Source organism: Cannabis sativa, chromosome 2 (genome assembly GCF_029168945.1).
Source record: "Cannabis sativa cultivar Pink pepper isolate KNU-18-1 chromosome 2, ASM2916894v1, whole genome shotgun sequence".
Lineage (NCBI taxonomy): Eukaryota > Viridiplantae > Streptophyta > Magnoliopsida > Rosales > Cannabaceae > Cannabis > Cannabis sativa.
The window spans coordinates 19,056,295-19,064,419 of record NC_083602.1 but is presented as its reverse complement, the minus strand read 5'-3'; the positions used below and the strand labels follow the sequence as shown (position 1 = coordinate 19,064,419).

Below are 8,125 nucleotides of genomic sequence, written 5' to 3'. Positions count from 1 at the left end.
GATCGTGAAGAAAGATTTTCAGCAAAAGGAGTTTCAACATCAAAGATTCAGAGAAAGAGATCCAGGTTCAGATCTTGATAATACTCTGCGACAGAAAGGATACAAGGGTTAGAGATCTGAACGAAAGGAGTCATTTAATTCCGCTGCACCCAATGTAAGGTTTCTTAAACTTTTATTTCATCGTTTTAGAAAGTTCATATTTAGGGTGTTAATCAACATACTTGTGAGTAGATCTAAGATCCTGGTAAAATAATTCCAACAATATGCTGATAATTCTAATCATGATTGAAATTTTAAACAAATAAATAGAAATTGTCATGATCTAAGTTTTCAAAATTTAATGCGGGAAACTTCATCGATCTGCTATCTAAATTCTCATCGCCCTTCGACACGAGTTATGCTTGTATTACATGATGGGGGCTTAAGAGCGGAGGAATGAGCTCCTTCCCACAAATCTTTGTTAGCGAAATATGCTAGTGATTTGAGCTGAGGCAATATGCTCTTATCACTCAACATAGTGACGATGGAAGACATATTAGGCCTATCAACTGGTTTTTCTTGCACACACAACAGACCAATGTGGATGCAACGCAATGCTTCTTCCATGTTGTTGTATGGATCATTTAACAAGCACTTTTCAATAAGCTTAAATGCACTGCCTTCTTTCATCAGAGTCCACGCCTAATAAACATTATAAATATATAAATAAAAATTCCAAAGAGTCAATGTAATATTTAATAAAGTTTGTTCTATGCACACTTACCAATCCGGTGAGGTTAAGAATGCTATCTTCGTCGTAAAGGCCTCTACTTTTCTTTCCACTTACTCTTTCTAACACCAATGTGCCAAAGCTAAATACATCAGATTTTATTGAGAATAGGGCATTGAAAGCATATTCTGGTACCATATAGCCACTGTATTTGCATAGCAATGTATATTAGTATGTAATATATTTATATTAAAGCAGCTAAAAGATTTTTCAAGATGACTTACTAAGTTCCTACAACTTTCTTAGTGTTTCCTTCTATTTGGTCTCCACCAAAAGTTCTAGCTAGGCCAAAGTTTGAAAATTTTGGGGTCCATGTCTTCATAAAGTAGCACATTACTTGCTTTGAGATCTCGATTTATAATTCTCAATCTTGAATCACGATGAAGATAGAGAAGGCCCTTAGCAATTCCACATACAATTTTGTAACGCTTAGGCTATTCTAAAAGTATGCTTTGCCTTTCATCTACAAATGTTGGCTTCTACATATATTAGAAAAAAATTGGCAAATTGTATATATATAAAGAACACCACATAGGTTAAAAGAGTGTTACCAAAAATGAAATAGTATAGGCTTTTGTTGGACATGTACTCATAAATCAATAGCTTCATTTCTCTATGAATGCAGTAGCCAAGTATCTTGACAAGATTTCGATGTTGAAGCTTAGCAATTAGCTTAATTTCATTTTTGAACTCATTGACTCCTTGTCCAGAACACATTAATAGCCTCTTCACTGCAATTTCTTGACCTCCTTCAAGCGTACCCTAATACATGAGGATGATGATAATTACTTACTAATTTCAATATTGATTTATTTCCCTATCTAGGTAAATGAGAGAAGCTTACTTTGTAAACAGGTACAAAACCACCCTCTCCAAGCTTATTATTCTCTGAAAAATTATTAGTGGCAATACTAATTGTATGTAGATCAAACCATGGAAGCTCCAAGTCATCATCTTGGCTTTCGTTTCTCTCTGAAAATTACTAGTAGTTGTAAATATCAAAGCCTCAAAACAAATGCAAAACAAAACTGGAAATATAACCACAGATTGAAATTTACAAAATGGACCATAAAACTATAACAATTGAGCGAGGAAGCCCGAACTCCAATACCGAAGCTATCGCAGGGATTGAAGCTCAAAGATCAATGGCTGGAGGTACATCGATCCTTTCATTGCATATATTATTGATATGATTACAGTTTATTTTCCGCATTTCATATCATTTGTATATGCTATATTACATACACTATTATATATATAGTCTATCATTCCCTACTAAGGTTTTCCCACAAATATAATTGTCTCTTTTCTTTTCTGAAACCTACCACTCTGTCTTTCCATATAATTACTAAGATTTTTCCACAAACAATAAGAACCATCCATATGCCATTAATTCCATTTTCATGTCTCTTAACTTATGGTGTACATCATTATGATTCACTGGATTTGCGTATTACTGGGGATTAAAAGAGTATTCAATACCACATTGACTGACCAAGATTTTCAAAGTATTTCTGAAAACTACTTACACCAATACCATTAATTCCCGTTGTGCTTCTTGAGGCACCATCATCGACTAGAAAATTAATAATGGAGTTATTTTCTTTTCTAGGTACTTTAATTGTTTAAAACTTTCTTTTATTTAGAATAAACCTTTTTAGAAATGTCAAAATTGATGGTTGACCTGACCTAATGCAGAAGAATTGATCTAATGTGGCTACCACATGCATATTCCTACTAAGAGCATCTCTAATGGAGATGAGATGCAATAAGTGATGCAAATGTAAAATATAGTTCACTTTGTTAAAAGTCGACTTGCTAAATTATGATGCAAAAATCTCACATAATTAAAAGTGATCCAAATTTACATCACAATATAGCACACGACTGCCCTGCACGTGGGTAGAAGATCCCCGACTTGTATCATAATCAAGATTTTTGATGCAAAATTTATATCACAATAAATGTTATGCTTTTATATTTACCATTATTCTATTTTAATATTTTATTATTAAATTTTAAGTAATATACTTCTCTATATTAAATGACTTGTATTATTATCAAAGCATTGCTAGTAGGCACCAATAGTGCCTAGCACCCTTCTAGACATGTTGCCTTGCGATTATCTAGCGATACTCCCTAAAAGTTATTACATTAAACTATATGAGACACGATAATAGTGATATTGACATGTAGGAGAGTGCTAGGTACCATTGGTGCCCTTTAGCATTTCTCTTATTATTATTATTATTATTATTAAATTTTACATTTAACTTTACATTATTATTATTATTTTATATTTTTTAATAAATTATTAAGTGAGCATTAAATAACATATTAAATTTTGCAGATTTACAATTATGCATCGAAGCACAATAGTAAAAGTTGATGTAAAAATATTACAAAATACATTTTGTACAAAATATAGCTCAACTTTTTTTCGAATGAAAATATAGCTCAAACTTTTATTATTGTACAAAACTACTTTTTTTATGATTTCTGTTTTTCCACAATGACCAAGACTTTTCTACAAACAAGCCTAATACTAATATGCATTCCACCTGTGTGCAATACAGAGCAAACTACTAAACCAAATATTAACATGCATTGTGGTGCAGTGGTGAACTAGAAAATTATTAACATAAATGGAGTTGCTTTCTTTTCTGGTTACCTTATTAGTTGTTTTGGCACTTTCTTCTGTTTCTACGACAACTTTTGGTGTAGTTGATAACATTAGACTTTCAGAAGTTCTGAGAGATATTAACTCATCAGAAGGTCTGATTTATTATGTAGGACAATCTGGCTCCTTGACTATAGATGACAGAGGAAATCTTGTGGTTTTTTCAGAACCATTGGTCCACAAACACGTCTAAACAAGCCGCGAAACCATTGGTTCAGCTGTTGGATAATGGAAACTTGGTTTTGAGAGATGAGGAAGATGCAAACACAACAAACTACTTGTGGGAAAGCTTTCATTATCTTACTGATTCATTGTTGACAGGAATGAAATTGGGATGGGACTTATTCACTTATGAGATTGAGTTTGATGAATAACACCATACATATCCTCTAACTAATTCTCCTCTAGAATATTGTATCGGCAAGGGATGTGGGATGACATAAGTTCCAGCAACAATTCTATTAGTTACGAAGGATTTGATGCATATCTAGGCTTCAAAGTGCCTGATACTAAATATAGTTGGGTGACTAAGATTAATTATCCAAGCGAATGCGACAGTAAATGCTTAAGCCATTGCTCTTGTATGGCTTATAGCTATCAATTCTCAGGGTCAAATTACTCAAATGAAATTTGTGTCCTTCTGGCGGTGGTGAAAGACAATATACTTATATTCGAATACCAAATTCAAAAATAGGTTCGCATCACATGTGTTGTTAGTACATTTTATATGGATCTCCTTTTCCTTGTTCAATATTTGACTAATGTTTGCTTCTTTTGTTTCACAGCTCCAAATATTCATAATGAAACAAGAGCTGATGGTAGTCGTCGTAAGGTGAACGTGAAAGAGAGCAGTCATAATTATAGCTATCATCGTTGGATTATTAGTTGGTGGATTTATTTTGATTGGCTTTTACAGAGGACACACATTTTTGGTAACACTCTCTTCTTTACTTCATTCTGTCCATTTTTTATTTTTTAATTCATGTTGTGTTTAATTATTAAAAACTTTTTATTTTAAACATTAATTACCAAACTTATGTAATTACTAACTATTTTGTCAAATAAGACAATAGAAATTCATATGTAATTAAATTACCACTTTACATCTAAAACACACCATATCGAGAGAAATTTGCTAAACTAATCATTTCAAATGCTAAAATTTGTAAAATAATCTCACTTCATTTACACTATGCAATCATCATGATCGCAGAATGTAAATCTATGATCATTTTGTGACCATAATGGTCATAAAAGCTATTTTTACAAAGCACTCAAAAAACACATGGTTTGCTTTGCTGCCATAGGTCTGAAGTTCATGTCCTTTTTGAGTACCCCTACAAAATTGTTATAGTTTTATGGTCCATTTTGTAAATTTCAATCTGTGGTTATATTTCCAGTTTTGTTTTGCATTTGTTTTGAGGCTTTGATATTTACAACTACTAGTAATTTTCAGAGAGAAACGAAAGCCAAGATGATGACTTGGAGCTTCCATGGTTTGATCTACATACAATTAGTATTGCCACTAATAATTTTTCAGAGAATAATAAGCTTGGAGAGGGTGGTTTTGGACCTGTTTACAAAGTAAGCTTCTCTCATTTACCTAGATAGGGAAATAAATCAAGATTGAAATTAGTAAGTAATTATCATCATCCTCATGTATTAGGGTACGCTTGAAGGAGGTCAAGAAATTGCAGTGAAGAGGCTATTAATGTGTTCTGGACAAGGAGTCAATGAGTTCAAAAATGGAATTAATGGCATATGGATGGTTCTTATTGTTTGTGGAAAAATCTTAGTAATTATATGGAAAGACAGAGTGGTAGGTTTCAGAAAAGAAAAGAGACAATTATATTTGTGGGAAAACCTTAGTAGGGAATGTTAGACTATATATATAGTGTATGTAATATAGCATATACAAATGATATGAAATGCGGAAAATAAACTGTAATCATATCAATAATATATGCAATGAAAGGATCGATGTACCTCCAGTCATTGATCTTTGAGCTTCAATCCCTGCGATAGCTTCGGTATTGGAGTTCGGGCTTCCTCGCTCTCTCAACTCTCTTTAGATGGAATTTGCTGAATGAATTCAGAATGAGTGAGGAGCTCGGGGACCGAGACCCTATATTTATAGGTGAGATACTCCATCAGTATCTGCGCCACATTAATTGTCAGAATATTTTGACAATTAATTCAGGAAATCAAATCAGGTAATGAATATAGAAATCTGACCATATATAGAATATTACATAATTGATTTTATCCAGATTCAATGAATATAAAATATTCATTTATCAGAAAATCAATTATTTATTTATTTCCTTAAATAGAAAATCATTTCCTTAATTAGAAAATAATTTCCATATATAAAATATTCTAATATTCTCCCACTTGGTCAGCATTTAAACTAAAATATTCAAACCCAACGTTCCTCATTATATAATAAACATACGAATCATAGCGACATGTCCTCATTATGAATCGAGTATTATCTTCCATGTATTACAATACATTTATTATATAACAATGTACTTTATGTGGCAATGTACTTAAGTGAATAAACCCTAAACCTTATGTTTATTCAGGTCCTCTGAAAATTTTCTCAAATGTAAAATTAAGATGTGCATAAATATGAGAAAAATCAAAATAAGAGTTTCATTAATAATAACTTTATTTGTACAAATTACATAAGGGAACCAAGTCCCATGTTCTCTACATGATCCTTGAATTTATGAGGTGGCAAGCCTTTTGTCATAGGATCGGCAATCATCAATTCAGTGCTAATGTGTTGAATGACCACTTTATTTTCCTTAACACGTTCTCTAATAGCTAAGTACTTAATGTCGATGTGCTTGCTTCGACTTCCACTTTTGTTGTTCTTAGCCATGAAAACGAACTGAATTGTCACAGAACATCTTTAGCGGCCTTGCAATGGAATCAACCACTCTAAGGCCTGAAATGAAACTCTTTAGCCATACACCATGTGATGTAGCCTCAAAACAAGAAACGAACTCAGCCTCCATAGTAGAAGTAGCAGTCAAAGTTTGTTTGTTACTCCTCCAGGACACAGCTCCACCAGCAAACATAAACACGTAACCAGATGTAGATTTACGTGAATCACTGCAACCAGCGAAATCTGAGTCTGAGTAGCCAACTACTTCTAGATTGTCAGTTCGTTTGAACATCAGTTTGTAATCCTTAGTACCCTGAAGATACCTCATTACTTTCTTTGCAGCTTTCCAGTGGTCTATCCCCGGGTTACTCTGAAATCTTCCCAACATTCCGACAGAATAAGCAATGTCGGGTCTTGTGCACACCTGAGCATACATTAGGCTTCCGACAGCAGAAGCATAAGGAATGTTCTTCATTTGTTCTCTTTCAAAATCATTCTTTGGGCACTGGCTCAAATTTAATTTATCACCCTTCACAATTGGAGCAACGCTCGGTGAACAATCTTTCATATGAAATCTTTCTAAAACTCTGTTGATGTAGGCTTCGAGATAAACCTAAGATACCTCGGTATCTATCTCTATGAATCTTAATGCCTATGACATAGGATGCTTCACCCATGTCTTTCATCTCAAAGTTCTTTGAAAGAAATTGTTTCACTTCACGTAGCAACCCTTTATCATTGGATGCAAGAAGAATATCGTCCACATATAAAACAAGAAAACAAATTTTACTCCCACTTTCCTTCAGGTATATGCATTGGTCCATGACATTCTCTTCAAATCCAAAGGAAGAGATGACATCATGAAATTTTAAATACCATTGGCGGGATGCTTGTTTTAATCCATAGATAGACTTCTTGAGCTTGCATACCAAATCCTGACCTTCACTAGAGGAGAATCCTTCTGGTTGTTTCATGTATACCTCCTCCTCTAGATCACCATTCAGAAAAGCAGTTTTTACATCCATCTGCTCCAGCTCTAAATCAAAATGAGCAACTAATGCCAAGATGACTCTGAGGGAATCTTTCTTTGATACAGGAGAAAAAGTCTCCGTATAGTCAATTCCTTCCTCTTGAGTGAATCCTTTAGCAACAAGTCTCGCTTTGTACCTCTCAGTGTTGCCTAATGAGTCTTTCTTAGTTTTATAGACCCATTTACAGCCAATGGCTCTCGCCCCATTAGGCAACTTTACAAGTTCCCAGACTCTGTTGCACCTCATAGAATTCATTTCATCATCCATAGCATTGTACCACAATTTTGATTCTCTACTGTTCATAGCTTGTAAAAACGTTTCTGGATCATTTCCAATTCCAATATCAGATTCTAATAAATACACAACATAGTCTTTGTAAATCTTTGGTTTGATAGGTCTAGTAGATCTTCTTAAGACTTCACCAACAGGCTCTTGGGGAGCAGCAGCAGGGGTTCGGCAGGTTGTCAAACAGTTGCAGGCAACTCTTGAACATTTTGATCTACTGGATTATCATTACCAACTTGTGGATCTTCAGTGATTGGTAATGGTTGTTCAACATTCGTTTGAACTACAGGAGTGTTAACCATTATCAATCTTGCTTTTGAAGTGGAAGGTTCTGAAGGATCTTTCTCAGGACCTAAGTCCTTTGATTGATCACTCCCACTGATCAAGGCATTCTCAAGAAATTTTGCATTCCTTGATTCCACAATTCTTGTGCTATGAGATGGACAATAAAACTTGTAACCTTT

The 8,125-nt window shown here is 33.9% G+C and overlaps 1 long non-coding RNA gene and 1 pseudogene across 1 annotated transcript; one reads left to right on the top strand and one right to left on the bottom strand.

Annotated features, from left to right (window-relative positions):
- Positions 1 to 212: 212 nt before the first annotated feature.
- LOC133034180 (G-type lectin S-receptor-like serine/threonine-protein kinase At4g27290) lies at positions 213 to 2,152 on the bottom strand (annotated as a pseudogene).
- A 1,097-nt stretch (positions 2,153 to 3,249) lies between these two features.
- On the top strand, positions 3,250 to 6,037 carry LOC133028981 (uncharacterized). Its single transcript, XR_009686166.1, has 4 exons — positions 3,250 to 4,143; positions 4,235 to 4,381; positions 4,906 to 5,033; positions 5,116 to 6,037. It is a non-coding gene; the product is annotated as an uncharacterized LOC133028981 (long non-coding RNA).
- Positions 6,038 to 8,125: the final 2,088 nt, after the last annotated feature.